The sequence below is a fragment of the Microtus oregoni genome, unplaced genomic scaffold, assembly GCF_018167655.1.
Source record: "Microtus oregoni isolate MIOR12 unplaced genomic scaffold, Mior012 000010F_ref0000083, whole genome shotgun sequence".
Lineage (NCBI taxonomy): Eukaryota > Metazoa > Chordata > Mammalia > Rodentia > Cricetidae > Microtus > Microtus oregoni.
In genome coordinates, this window is record NW_024543069.1 from 44,660,499 (window position 1) to 44,674,555 (window position 14,057).

At 42.8% G+C, this 14,057-nt stretch overlaps 1 protein-coding gene across 13 annotated transcripts in view; it reads right to left on the minus strand.

Moving 5' to 3' along the window:
* Tnik (TRAF2 and NCK interacting kinase) overlaps window positions 1–14,057 on the minus strand; it is a 440,041-nt gene that overhangs the window by 352,013 nt on the left and 73,971 nt on the right. The window lies entirely within an intron of this gene.

A 14,057-nucleotide genomic window follows, 5' to 3' on the forward strand; every position in this document is an offset into this window, starting at 1 on the left:
CCTATAGCATTCCTGGCTCTGAGGACATCCATGAAGCCCACCGGTGTGACAGGCTGTCAGGACGTGGCTGTGTGCAAGGCCACTAGGAGGAAATGCTGTCCCTAATAATCATGTTACAGAGACAAACTCGCGCAGAGACAGAGCTGGCTTAATTCTCCCTCTCATGTTTGCTTAGCTGTCTCAAAGCCAGGATGGGCAGCACAAAATAAGGTTCTGCACTCTGCGGAGAAAAGAGCAAATCACTGACATTTACAGACCTGGGAATCCCTGCTGCCTACATATGCCTTTATTCAGATCTTAACCTTTACTTGGAAGCACAGAAGAGGATTTAATTCCAAGTTAGAGTAGTTTACATTATTTCATAATAAAATATAACTGCATATCAAAAGGCAGCTTGTTCCCTGTAAGAAAACGTTGCTTTCCAGCAAGCGCTGATAAAGGCAATTTGATTAGTTGTTACAATAAGAAATTGAAGTAATAGCCAACGTTTCAAGACCACTTATGTGCAGAGGCCTATTCTCAGCAACTTCTATAAATGGCAAATTTAATTATCACAACTCTATCAAGTGGGTGGTGTTTTTTGCTTTTGTTTTGTGGCACTGAGAGTTGAATCTAGGGCCACATTGTGTTAGTTAGGCAAATGCTCGATCACTGGTCTATAACTTCAGTCTTTGTTTTTAGTTTTATTTGGATGTTGTCTTGTTTGTTTTGAGGCTTTGGTCTTATATATTCGAAGAGAACATCAAAAATAGTGTGTATCTAAAGGTGGCCTTGAAATTCTGATCCTCCCGACTTCACCTTCCATTACAGACCTGTTCTGCCATTCCCTGTTTGCAAAGAGGGAGAGATGGAACCCAGAGTTTTGCACATGCTAGCAAGCACTCCACCAACTGAGCTTCAGCCCCAGGCCCTACTTTTTGAGTCTAAGGTCCAGGCTTGGCCTTGATCTATAATGCAGGCAAGCCCTGAGCTGGCAGTCTCTCGACGCTAGCTTTATTTCACACTCCTCCACCACCAGACATGAACTGCTATTGCTAATGCTACTTTTAATGGTCTTCAGGTGAGGAAACTGAGGCCCAGTCCCAAATCAGAATTCTCAGCCCCTAATTCAATACCTACTATCTCTCTGGCTTTGGCAAGATTCAGAGCTTCTCTGAACCTTGGTCTCTTCCTTCTAAAATGAGGACTTAATTCCCTACCTCCAGGGTAGCTGTGAGGATTGCAAAAGTTTCTAGACCAGCCCAAGATCTGATATATAATCACGCTTCAATAAACATCTATCATTTTCATTCCTTTCCTTTTTTATACTTCCAAATGAACTCAGTTAATAAACAGGGAATATGCCACAGGAAAATCCAGCCGGTCTTTTTTATAGATTTCTAGCTTTAAAATCACATAAAATTAGAAAAGCCAGGCAAAGAAAACCATTGCTTTTCAATCAGTAACATCACCTCAGGCTTAGCAAGCAGGGTTAGATATTTATGGACAAACGAATGCCTGGTAAATGTGAGGTGATTGAAAGGACTCATTAAGGCTTCCTGGACACTCACTGGGATAAATTCTCTCTTCCATCAATTGATGTCTCAATGGCAGCATTGATATCCAAGGCCTGACTCTGCAGCTGGGTGAAGAGATTTATGATCCAGGAATTAATATTCCCAGTCTCTGGGTTAGACTGTCCCTCTTCCAGGCCCTCTAAATGATGCTAAATTTATTAAAATACAAAGTCACATGTCAAGGATTGGAACAGGTACTCTTGGATCTCTATTGAGGAAACCACTTCCTTTATAAGGCGAATGATGCTATTGATCCTTTTCTTCATCAGTCCAGGTTTTGAGAAAGATGATGAAGGACCAGAAGGGTTTATGAGAAAGGGCCCAAGTCCTTCAGGATGTCCAACCTGTGGCCTGGGGGCCATGTGAATCTCTGTGTGCCTACAAACATAACCCAGGAAACTTGTAGACCTCAAAGTGATATCAACAGGTTGAATGCCCCTTCTCTAAAACACCACTTGTAGGCACAGCATAAGACTCTCAAGCAGAATCTCTTACTTGGAGCCCTAGTCCTTTGGCAGGGTAAATAGACCCCAGAAGAACTCGGATGGTTGATACAGCTCCTAGAACTCATCTACCCCGGGATTGCCCACTGACATCTGCCAGACAACTGTGCTTACTCTAAACTTACTGGCCTGAAAAAGACCAAAATGTTATTTCCCGTAGAGCCATACTTAGCAGCTGTTTTGTTGGGTTTCAGCCCTAACTGACAAGCATATGCTTACAAAAGCAAGACAGAATGAAGCAAACAGGAACAGGGTAGACTCCACATTTAACTGGAGCCTTCGGGCTTTTTCCACACCATCCTTCCAAAGCAAGTACCGTGTGCAGAAGTTTCCTGCTGACTCTGCATCCTTAGGTTCTAGTCCCTGCTGCCCTCACAGGGAGGCCAGATCTTTCCCAAGCAAGCTCTTACTTCCTGTCCCTTTCTAATTCAGGGGAGTGGGGTGACAGAAGCCTCAAAAGTCATGCCTTACACAATAGAGCTTACTTAACCTCTGATATCCAACAGGCACCATCCACAGTCACCTGCTGGGTTATGCTTATTCTAAACAGAAGCCCCTTGTCCAAGTTGTTCCAGTTGATGGGGGAAAAGCTACCAGTGAAATGATGCAATTTGTCAGTGAACTACGGCGACAGTGGCGCCGAGGAAATGGGGTTCCAAGACCCACCCCATCCAAGACATCCAGAATGGAGGCCAAAAACCACTCTTCATTTCATGCTGGCCCAAGCCACACTGGAAGTAGAAAAATCCAAGGAGAATAATGTATAAAATAAAGGATTGGAGATACAGCTCATTGGAAGACCTTGTCTGGCATGCAAAAGTTCCTGAGCTTGAGCCCGGTTTTGTGTGTGTGTGTGTGTGTGTGTGTGTGTGCTTGTGAGTGTGTGTGTGTGTGACTGTGTGAGAGAGACTGTGTGTGTGAGTGTGTGTGAGTGTGTGTGCATATAAATGAAAACAAAATATTTGCTTCATCTTATTTGATCATCTATGTAGATATTTCACAGCATTGGTCTAAAACAGTATTTAAATCTGGATCTATGTCCTGCTAAAGTTGTTCAGCTTCTCACACTCTGGAGTCACCATCTTTAAGATGGGCAATACTAGCCAGGCTTCCTTCTCTGTGAGGCTGTTTACTGCACGTGACCACACCAGAGCCCCGTGTTAGACAAAGTCTTCTGGGAAGCCTTGAGTCCCATAACTCCAGGTCTCCACCTGTCCCAGACTGAGGACCTCTTTTACCAACACTGGATGCCCAGTCAGGTCCAGGCAGGGTTAAAACATAACTGCCAGGCCTCCAGGACCTGCTATCTAGGCTATTAGACCTGAGGGCAGAGCCTAGAGCCCTTACCTACTGGTTGGGTTGCAGTGGGCATAGTTCCATTCTCAAATGGTCAGGAGCTGGCAACGGAAAAGTTTTCTAAGCTCCTGCCACTGTTCGCCCACAATTCTATAGCTCGAGCTGGACTCACAGAGGACTGGCTCCTCAGATTAAGAGCTCTCAGATTTGAGGCTGTGTTTCAAGTTATAGCAGACATCAGTGATGTAGTAAGGACTGGCAATGGGATGTGTGCTTTGCACACATTTTCCCAAGGGAACCCTTGTAAGAGCTCACCCAGCAGTGCTATTGCCACCATCACAGGTCTACAGTTTACATCCCCTTTTGTTGTCCTATAGGTGCAGACTGAAGGGTGCTGCCCGCTGTGCTGTAAGCGTCTCTATCCATTCGAGAGCCAGCCCTCTGTAAAGGGTGCTCATGCTTCTAACCCAGAGTTGCCTTTTGGGTCCTCAAGATTTTGCTGGGACTCAAAGGCTTGAGTCTACTGCATTTTCTACAATGTGGACTTCAGCACAGGTTACCAGCACTGCTAATGCTAATATATCTAAAACTTTTATCTCTTTTTGTAAACTTAGAAAAGTTCTTATAGGCTTCAGGGAGTTAGTTATAAGATTTGGATTCATCTGTCACAAGTAAAATGGATTCCAGATAAATACTCCTGTCAATCAACAGCCTAAACTTTCCCACTTCTGCGTAGCCTTGGGGGTTGGCTCCCCCTCCCCCAACTACCAAAACCATGGGTATGGAAGTTTCAAAGGTACCCCCAGGATAAAAATTTTCCCCCAGACTCCTTAACTTGGTCTCCAGCCCCTCAACTGCAGGATGCAAGCTGGCCCAAACACACCATCCTAGATGCTTCTAACAGAATGTCCAACCATCCCAGACTGCTCCAAGGAGGCTAGACCCAAGTAGTCCACAGAACCTGAGCAGTGAGCAAAATGCATGCCTCACACATGCCTCTCTCCCTTCCCAGCCTTGATCGACATTCCAGCCTTTCTGCTCCTCCAGCACCAGCAGTAACAACAATGACAGCAACAATAGCAGCAGCAACAACAACAACACCCCATTGCAGCAGGAAGTAGTTACAGAAGAGATTACTTCGTTCTTCATCACCAACAAAAAGCTGGACTGTCTGGTCCCACAGAAACATGGACAAATCTCACTCAGTGCCTGCGTATCCTCCCTATGCTTCCCACACTGCTCCCTGCCCTAAACCTCTCCAGCCAAGAGGCTGGGCTTCATTCCCTTCCCTTCCCCAGCTTCTGGTTTCCTTATACCTCAGACATTTGTGTCAGGTGCTCTCTTGGCTCTTCTCTCCCTCTTGGTCCTCGGCTCCCTCTCTCTTCTCTGGATGGAGTAAGCTCCATCGCTCTCACCTCTCCCTCCTCTCATGGCCTGGTCTATTCTGCCAGCCATGTTCAGTCTGGACTCTTTCAGATGCCTGTGGCTGAACTCTCCCTCTACAATAAAAATCTTCCTTTCAACCATGGGTAGGAGCAGTCATGTCTTCATTTCCACTCAATAATAATATGAGAAAAAGTGTTATGAGCCCCAGATTTTAGATAATAAAATGAAGGAATTTAAGGATAATAAAACTAAAGTAAGTCATAGAGATAGCAGTCAGGAGTATGAATTAAAGGTTTTTTTTAAAAAAAAAAACAGTAAGGGAGCCAGGCAGTGGTGACACATGTCTTTAATTCCAACACTCGGGAGGCAGAGGCAGGCAGATCTCTGTGAGTTTGAGGCCAGACTGATCTACACAAGCTAGTTCTAGGACAGGCTCCAAAGCTACAGAGAAAACTTATCTTTAAAAAAAAAGTAATGGTAAAAATGTTTCCCCTGGAGTACTGTGCTGAGCACAGAAAATGACATGTATGAAGCATTTAACACAATGCATGGCCGAGCTTAATAAACAGGAGTATGCCAGTCTTGGTGCTAGGAATATTAAAAGTTGCCCCAAGCCAGTAACAGCATTGGTCAGTGCTGGATCTAGTATTTAAACCTAAATATTTTGAATCTAATATTTAAACAATTACACATTTCTTTACAAATGGTCCCTGACAAAATTAATGTGGGGCAATGAGGATGACAAGGACCTTGCAGCTTCTCAGTCACAGCAGGGGCGATGACCTCAGGCCAAACCGTTCAAATCTACCCAGTGGCTGGGAACACACAACGTTGATTTATCCATGGCAGTTCTATCCCTGCCTCCCCTTAGTGACAGGAGCTCTGGAGGGAGGAGCCAAGCAACCCAGGTTTCTCTCTGCAGCAGTCACACACCCACACACACTTGGCCATTCCATGAGATGAATACTAATTACTTTGAATTAGCCAGTCAGTTGGTGTGAGAAGCAGCAGTGTTTAGTAGTTAAGACCATGGACTCTTCAGCTGAATAGCCTGATTCTGACCTCAGCTTTACTGCCTAGGGGCTAGGGAGCTTTGATCATGCTGTTTGATCTCTCTGTGCCTCCACTGCCTCAGCGGTAATAGTATCTATCCATAAGAGAAGGCATTTCAGTAATATCTGACATATTTTAAGTTCCCAAAAATGTATGCTAAAACTTCTTGATCCAAAATTGCGTAGCTTCCATTCATTTCATTCAATTCAGAGTTCTGGGTATCTAGATCATGTATAATAAACAGTCAGTGAAAGCTAGGGGGAGGAGAGGCCCTCGACAGCAGCTTCTAACACAGCTCAGGAAGACCTCGCTAGTCATTTTACAGAGGAGCACTGAGCCCTCAGCAAGGACTCACGGACACTCAGAAAAACAGGTTTTCTACCAAAAGAGTTGGAGTGGCTTGTCCAAGGTGTTTCTGGTTGGAATTAAGTCATAACCTCAAGAATTTGCTTGTCTGCTTTTTTCCTTCTGCCCAATGAAGGCCTTTGGTAGACTAAAGGTCTCACTTTGTCCCATCCAAGCAGGGGGCCTGAAAGGGAAGGCCCGAGAGTGATGAGGAGCACAGTGGGCAGTTGTAAACTCTAGTTGCTTGGCTTGAAAATAAGTCAACTTATGCATTTAATTTATTTATGACATGTAATTAATTTATATCACTGTGATAACCCATTTGGTGGGCCACACATAAACATCAACATAGGGGATTAATCATTATTTTCAAAATATATTTCTCTCCATTCACAGACCTTATAAAGTCATACCCACCATTTAGGTTAGTTTCATATGATCTCCATACCGATGAAAACAAAATTCTACATAAGCTGATTTCATTCACTGGTCTCCATCAGGAAACAGGCATATACAGTTAAGAACACAAAATTAAGAGGAAAACAACCAAAGAAAGATTTATAACTCATGTCTGAATATTTCATTAGGTTTTGATGTGCAGTTGCTTTATTTTATTTTTAAATACTTATTTATTTGTTATTTTATGTTCACATGTGTGTGCCAGAATGTATGCATGTATGTTCACCAGATGCATGCAGGGGCTCATGGAGGCTAAAGAAGAATGCCGGGGTCCCTGGAACTGGAGTTAAGGGTGGCTGAGCCATCTGATGTCCTCTGCAAGAGCAGTAAGTGCCCTTCCCCACTGAGACATCTTTTCAGCATGGACCTGGTTATTTTGAGCCTTTGGCTGCTGTGGAGACTCACTGGCTGGTCTTCTCATACTCCTTTGCCTGAAGTTTTCTCTGCCCCTTCTATATCCACACACCAAGGTACCCCCTGCCGTATCCACACACCAAGGTACCCCCTGCCGTATCCACACACTGGTACACGGAATACGGGGTATGAGCCCACTCAAGATTTGAATGCAGAGGTTGTTTCCAATACATTCAGAGTCAGAAAACAATAGGCTGACTCCAGAAAGCAGGACAAGAAAAAAACTCATGAGTGTTTCACAAATTTTGGACAAAAATAGGTGTCTTCAGCTGTCCCGGAGCCCACTGCAGGTCACAGCCCAAGTGGCTGGGAAGACTGACTTGCACACAGAGGCCCCAGGTCAGTCTCCTACATGGGCAGGCATCTTCAGAGATGCTATGATACAACTTTGCGGGGAAATGCATCACGGGGTTGACAGAGATATGCAAACATCGGATTCCTCTGGACCTGTCAGGACAGGGCAACTTTCCTGTATTTCCAGAAGCACCAGGTCCAGATGATGGGAACCAGCCTCACAAAGCCTCTGGCGTTCTGCCTTGCTGAGATGCTTAGATGAGGGAAGAAGATAGCAGCTGCAGCAGATGGACGTGAAGACAAGGACTGATTGCCTAAATAATTAACTAAGAAAGATTAGGAAGGCATCCAAGGCTCTACTTTGGAAAGGAGAGCCTTAGCTGGACCATTCCCCAAAAGCTACTCATTTACCACCTGCTTGTAGCAAACCAATTATATGAATGTTTGCTCGAAAGTACTTCCAGCAGCTCTTCCCACATCCTAAGTCACCACACAGATAGTGACTGGTACAAGAAGATGGAAAAGACATCTAGTAAGTACATAAAGCCACCCTTGACTGCCTTCTAACCTTGACCCCTTCTGACAGCAGAAGGGACCCACAGATAAGGGTCCAAGATGGGGAGACTGGGCACAGTGATGAAGTCAATGATTCGGGCCTTCTCTCTGGGGTGCTCAAGAAAGCAATACTGATTGCTTGGGTCTCCTCTGATTTTCTCACATCATGGGAGGATAGGGATGGCCCAGAGCCATGTAGGAACAGCTGAGAATGTGTCAACAGATCTGTCATCTGGCATACGAAGATACAAGCCAATCCCAGTCCATCACTTGATGTCACCCTTAATGGTACAGATGGCTGGTTATCAACTCAGACAGACTGTTGGCTGATTATAGGGCCTCATTTGTATACCATCCCCCTGACCCAAAGCTTTTGTGCCTGTGGCTAAGGCAGCATGGGGTGTGTGTGTGTGTGTGTGTGTGTGTGTGTGTGTGTGTGTGTGTGGAGTTTGGTAGTTTGTTGATCTTACAAGACAGATAATGGAATAGGAAGCTTTTTACTATCCAATGAGCACTTAAACGCAAATTTAGACAAATCAAAAGCTACAGCTAAATTTCCTTGGGTTGTGATAAATTTCTATAAATATTAGATTTCCACTGTCAGGTAAGATTGGAACAGGAAATATTGCTCAGACAGTAAAATGTTTACTGTATAAATACAAGTATTTGAATTCAGAGCTGAAGTGCCCACATTAAAAACAAGCAAGCAAGCAAAGAAACAGGAGATAATGGCAGCAAGTCCTCTAGTCCCCACCTGAGGAGATGCAGATGGCCAATCCTTGGGGCTCACTCCAAGCACAAGCCCGAGGCCTGATGGTTCATCTTACCTCAGTTAACGCAAGCTAGAGACACAGCATGCCAACGTGTGTCTCCTGGGTAACTCTAGATCCTGTCAGGTGGACTATATTAACCCCACAGGCAGGTCAGCAGATTTATTGTAAGGCTTTCTAAAGGACTGCTCAGAGGAGAGTGAACCAACTGGAGAAAGGATATTTTTTTTTCTGCCTCCTCCACCCTCTCCCCAGCTTCTTCTTTCCAGATTTCCAAATTGCCTGGAACCCTATAGCCATTTCTGATCCTGCGGTGAATTAAGAATAAAGACCATAACCTTTATTTTACAGAAGCTTTTCAGTTCCAGGAGGTCCCACTTATTAATTGTTTCTCTCAGTGTCTGTGCTGCTGGGGTTCTATTTAGGAAGTGGTCTCCTGTGCTAATGAGTTCAAATGTACTTCCCACTTTCTCTTCTATGAGGTTTCATGTGGTTGACTTTATGTTGAGGTCTTTGATCCATTTGGACTTGAGTTTTGTGCATGGTGATAGACATGGATCTATTTTTACTCTTCTACATGTTGGTATCCAGTTATGCCAGCAGTATTTGTTAAATATGTTTTCTTTTTTCCATTTTATAATTTTTGCTTCTTTCAAAAATCAGGTGTTTGTAAGTGTGGATATTAATATCCGAGTCTTCTATTCTGTTCCATTGGTCCTCCTGTCTGTTTTTATGCCAATACCAGACTGTTTTCAGTACTGTAGCTCTGTAGTAGAGTTTGAAGTCAGGGATTTTGATGCCTCCAGAAGTTCTTTTATTGTACAGGATTGTTTTGGCTATCTATCCTGGGTTTTTTGCTTTTCCTTATAAAGTTGAGTACTGTTCTTTTGAGATCTGTGAAGAATTTTGCTGAGATTTTGATGGGCATTGCATTGAATCTGTAGATTGCTTTTGTTAAAATTGTCATTTTTACCATGTTAATTCTACCTACACATGAGCATGGGAGATCTTTCCAATTTCTGGTGTCTTCTTCAATTTCTTTCTTCAAAGATTTAAAGTTCTTGTCATACAGGTCTTTCACTTATTTGGTTAGAGTTACTCCGAGATATTTTATGCTATTTGTGGCTATTATTAAGGGTGTTGTTTCTCTGATTTCTTTCTCAGCCCATTTATCATCTGTGTACAGAAGAGCTACTGATTTTATTTTAGTTAATCTTATCCTGCTACATTACTGAAAGTGTTTATGAGTTGTAGCAGTTCATGGCTAGAATTATTTTGGGTTGTTTATGTAAACTATCATATCATCAGCAAACACTGAGAGTTTCACTTCTTTTTGAATTTGTATCCCCTTGATCTCCCTTTGGTGTCTTATTGTTCTAGCTAGGACCTCAAGAACTATACTGAATAGACATGGAAAGAGCAGACAATCTTGTCTTGTTCCTGGTTTCAGTGGGATCGCTTTCAGTTTCTCTCCATTTAGTTTAATGTTGGCTGTTGTCTTGCTGTATACTCCTTTATCATGTTTAGGTATGTTCCTTGTCATGGTCAACAAGAGAAAATGACAGCTTACAGAATGGGAAAAGATCTTCACCAAACCCACATCAGACAGAGGGATGATCTCCAAAATATACTAAGAACTCAAGAAATTGGTTATCAAAAGAACAAATAATCCAATAAGAAAAATGGAGTACAGACCTAAACAGAGAACTCTCAAAAGACGAATCTAAAATGGCTGAAAGACACTTAAGAAAATGTTCAACATCCTTAGTCATCAGAGAAATGCAAATCAAAACAACTCTGAGATTTCATCTTACACCTGTAAGAATGGCCAAGACCAAAAACACTGAGTTCAACTTATGCTGGAGAGGTTGTGGGGAAAAGGGAACACTTCTGCATTGCTGGTGGGAATGCAAGCTGGTATAGCCCCTTTGGATGTCAGTATGACTATTTCTCAGAAAATTAGGAAACAACCGTCCTCAAGACCCAGTAATACTACTTTTAGGTACACAGCAAATGATGCTCAATCGTGCCATAAGGACATGTGCTCAACTATGTTCATAGCAGCTTTGTTTGTCATAGCCAGAACCTGGAAATAACTTAAATTCCCCTTGACCAAAGAATGGATAAGGAAAATGTGGTACATTTACACAATGGAGTACTACACAGTAGAAAGAAATGACATCTTGAAATTTGAAAGCAAATGGATGGATATAGAAAACATCATATTGAGTGAGGTAACCCAGACCCAGAAAGACAATTATCATATGAACTCACTCAGAAGTGGCTTTTAGACATAAAGCAAAGAAAAACCATCCTACAACTCACAACCCCAGAGAACCCAGACAACAATGAGGACCCTAAAGAAACTTACATAGATCTAATCTACATGGGAAGTAGAAAAAAACAAGATCTCCCGAGTAAATTGGGACCACGGAGAGGGTTGAAGGGGAGGGGAAAGGAAGGGAGTGGAGCAGAGAAAAATGTATAGCTCAATAAAATCAATTTTAAAAAAGGGAAAAATAATGATGACCATCTGCTAGCCTGTTAGAACAGAACAATAAGTTGATCTTAAGACTCGGGTGACCATGGAGACTCCATGCCATCACTATTCTGCCAGTGTCTGAACTTCATTATAAGAGAGAGAAGTGGTTTATCTTCCTAAACCACTAGAATCTGGATTTCTATCTGCTGCAGATAGATTCTAATTGTTCTGCTTTTGAGTCTATTGCTCGGATTTTAAATTTACTTAGATGTAGTGAGCTATGCTTATTTACACTCTTCTTACACACCAGCCTTTTGTCTTTTAGTAGAATTGGTGGTCATTACTCTTCAAATATGCCATCTCTCCTCCTTCTCTGTATTAGAACATGGCATTTCCTGGGCTTTTAAAAATGTTTTATTTTTAAATTATGTAGATGTGTGTACATGTGTGGAGGTCTGGGCACATGGGTCAAGGTGACCTCAAAGGCCAGAGGCATCAGGTCCTCATGCAGCTATAGGTGAGCCACCAGAGATGGGGCCTGAGGTCTGAGCTCTGGCTCTTTGCAAGAGCAGTAGGTGCATTAGCCCTCTCTCCAGTCCTCACGATGTTTCCTGAAGCTGGATATGGACACATGACTTACTCTGCCCATGAACTGTGTCAGGTGGTGATGCGCTTCTTGGAAGGCCTGAGGGCCAGGTAGAGCTATCGTGATGACTGCGGACGTGTGTGTGTGTGTGTGTGTGTGTGTGTGTGTGTGTGTGTGTGTGTAACTTCCCTCAGTCAGCCTGTGCCCGCCCTTGGGACACTGAGGAACAGTGCACTCTGCTGACCCACACTCTGCCTATGGGACATGGTCAAAACTAAACTTCACTTGGAAAAAGAAATCACTAAGATTACTTGCTACCTTAGCAAAAGTTGGGTCAATCTCGAGGGCAGAAATATCTAAAAGCTGTAATAGCAGTAATTACGCCATATAGTGCTTTCTGGTTAACAAGCCAGGATTTGAGACAAACTACTTATTCACTAAACGTCTGTATGCCCTAGAAATATACACGGTACTTCATAAATGTTGTTATTATACCACTGCATCAATCCTATGAGGAACATTGCCAAGGGAAAAAAAAAAGAAAAAAAAAGAAAGAAAAATCCTATTTCTATTGTCTCCCACCTATAGCATACGAAGATGGTCTTGAAAAATTCTTGCAAAGGTGGCTAACACGCAAATTCTGGCTGCTCATTCTTACTAAGAAAGTCACAAAAACTCAAAAAAAATGGTACCTGTTTTACATGACTGACCACATCCTATAGGGCCTAAAGCAGAGCACTTGGGACTTGTAGTCTCTGTACCCAACTGTAAACAGGAGAACTACAAGTCTCCTGACTGCCCACTGGAAGGCATTTGAATTCCAAGCATGCTTTTTAAGTCACTGTCAAGGTAGCCTAGCAGCTAAGAATAGTCTCCTCACCACCGTGGCAACCCGACTGGAAGGCTGTTTATTCCCACCAAGAAAAAAACAGGCTCCATTCAAGCCAGGGTTGCATTTTGATTGTACTCCACTTTCCCCTGGCAAAGGGCTACCAAAGGAACAAAGCTTCCTTCAAAAATACTTCTTACTGGCCTGTGGAAAACAGCCTTTTCTAAGCCTGGAAATTTCTAGAAAGGAAGATATATTTTACTGCTATAAGCACAGATACTTTAAGATGGGCTCTAAACAATCCAGTGGTCCACACCCAGGCCAGAGCATCATATGGCAATGTCAGCTTCTCCATCTCCAACCTCAGGCCCGTGTTTAAATCCACAGCATATCTCTCTTCCACGATCAGCCACAACCTCGGCAGCAATGTCCTGCCAATTTTGTGAATTATTTTTATTCTTGTTTTTTCCCCTCTTATCCAGATTGATCCCATCTGTCTTAGTTTTCTTTCCATTGCTGAGATAAACACCATGACCAAAAGCAGCTCTGGGATAAAAAAGGTTTGTTTGATTTACACTCCTCCATCACTCCATCATGACAAGAAGCCAAGGAAGGAACTCGAGCCCCAAACCTAGAAGCAGAGGCCATGGAAAGGTGCTGCTTACTGGCTTGCTCCCATGGCTTGTTCAGTCTGCTTTCTTATTCAACCAGGACTACCAGTCCAGGGATCTGCCACCCTCAGAGGACTGGGCATGCCTACATCCATCATCAACGAAGAATATGCCCCACAGACTTGGTCGTAGGCCAGTCTGATAGATCATAGAAACAATTCCTTGGCTGAGGGTCTCTATGACTCTAAGTGCCTCTATTGTGTCAGTTTGACAACAACTAAACAGGACCACATCTGTCATTCATGTAGTTCCCACCCTCCTAGGACTAACATGGACCATGTTTCTTTATTTAATGAAGCAATGCATATTTTAACAAAATCTTGAAAAACAAACATCTTATTCTATTGCTCCAGAAATACATAGAAAATACAATAAAATATAATAGCTATATTTTATCAAAATATTGAAAAACAAATCTTATCCTATTGAAACAGAAATACATAGAAAAGTTGATAAACTGTAATAGCTATATTTCATGCTGAAGTTTCTCCCATTTTATTCTCTAAAAGTAAATTTTATATTAAAGTATATCCCACTGATAGCCTTGACTGCTCTTACTGCCCAAGAAGACAGATTCCTGGAGAACAAGGTTCTAGTTCAAATGGGGTTTTCCCACGCCCAGATATGCGATTTTTGGAAAATCTCCATCTCTTTGAGTTGAAAATCTTAATCAGAGATTGCCTCTAAAGTTTGGTTCGTAGTCAGAAGCAGCTGCTCAACCTAGGAATCTTGTAAGACATGACTTGGCTCCACCCAACCATGTTGAATCAGAAGGAATATCCTAACATAATTCCAGATGATTCAAACACATATGAATCTTCCAGAAATACTGGCAAATTTTTACCTAGCACAGAAATG